Source organism: Aplysia californica, unplaced genomic scaffold, assembly GCF_000002075.1.
Source record: "Aplysia californica isolate F4 #8 unplaced genomic scaffold, AplCal3.0 scaffold01067, whole genome shotgun sequence".
Classification (NCBI taxonomy): domain Eukaryota; kingdom Metazoa; phylum Mollusca; class Gastropoda; order Aplysiida; family Aplysiidae; genus Aplysia; species Aplysia californica.
In genome coordinates this window covers 49,737-51,083 of record NW_004798337.1, presented here as the reverse complement: position 1 = coordinate 51,083, position 1,347 = coordinate 49,737, and the positions used below count along the sequence as shown (strand labels likewise).

General features: G+C 38.7%; 1 protein-coding gene across 1 annotated transcript in view; it reads right to left on the bottom strand.

Moving 5' to 3' along the window:
* LOC101850050 (translocon-associated protein subunit beta) overlaps positions 1-1,347 on the bottom strand; it is a gene marked incomplete in the record, with an annotated part of 18,843 nt that overhangs the window by 9,966 nt on the left and 7,530 nt on the right.

Genomic DNA, 1,347 nt, shown 5'->3' with positions numbered 1-1,347 from the left:
TGACAGTGATAATGACAGTGACAGTGATAATGACAGTGACAGTGATATGATAGTGACAGTGACAGTGACAATGACAGTGACAGTGACAGTGACAGTGATAATGACAGTGATAATGACAGTGACAGTGATAATGACTGACAGTGATAGTGACAGTGATAATGATAGTGACAGTGATAATGACAGTGACAGTGATAATGACAGTGACAGTGATATGATAGTGACAGTGACAGTGACAATGACAGTGACAGTGACAGTGACAGTGATAATGACAGTGATAATGACAGTGACAGTGATAATGACTGACAGTGATAGTGACAGTGATAATGATAGTGACAGTGATAATGACAGTGACAGTGATAATGACAGTGACAGTGATAATGACAGTGACAATGAATGACAGTGACAATGACAGTGATAATGACAGTGACAGTGATAATGACAGTGAAGTGATAATGACAGTGATAGTGACAGTGACAGTGATAATGACAGTGGCAGTGATAGTGATAATGACAGTGACAGTGATAATGACAGTGACAGTGATCATGACAATGACAGTGATCATGACAGTGATAATGACAGTGACAGTGACAGTGATAATGACCGTGATAGTGATAATGACAATGACAGTGATAATGACAGTGACAATGACAGTGATAATGACAGTGACAGTGATAATGACACTGATAATGACAGTGACAGTGATAATGGCAGTGGCAGTGACAGTGATAATGACATTGACAATGACAGTGATAATGACAGTGACAATGACAGTGACAGTGATAATGACAGTGATAGTGACAGTGATAATGACAATGACAGTGATAATGACAATGACAGTGATAATGATCATAACAATAATAATGACAATAATAGTAAAAATGATAACAATTATGATAGTAATAACAGTGATAATAACAATGACAGTAGTAAGAACAAGGGTAACAACAAAACATAGCGTGGCATCCAAAAATAACTTGAAAACGCTCACCAAAAAACGGGAAAGTTGGACACTACATTATAATACCCACATGTTGTCCTTTGTGTAGGTGCTGTTGGTGGTGTGTTGTGTTGTGTTGTGTTGTGTTGTGTTGTGTTGTGTAGGTGGTGTGTTGTGTTTGGACACTACATTATAATACCCACATGTTGTCCTTTGTGTAGGTGCTGTTGGTGGTGTGTTGTGTTGTGTTGTGTTGTGTTGTGTTGTGTTGTGTTGTGTAGGTGGTGTGTTGTGTTTGGACACTACATTATAATACCCACATGTTGTCCTTTGTGTAGGTGCTGTTGGTGGTGTGTTGTGTTGTGTTGGTGGTGTGTTGTGTTGTGTTGTGTTGTGTTGTGTTGTGTTGT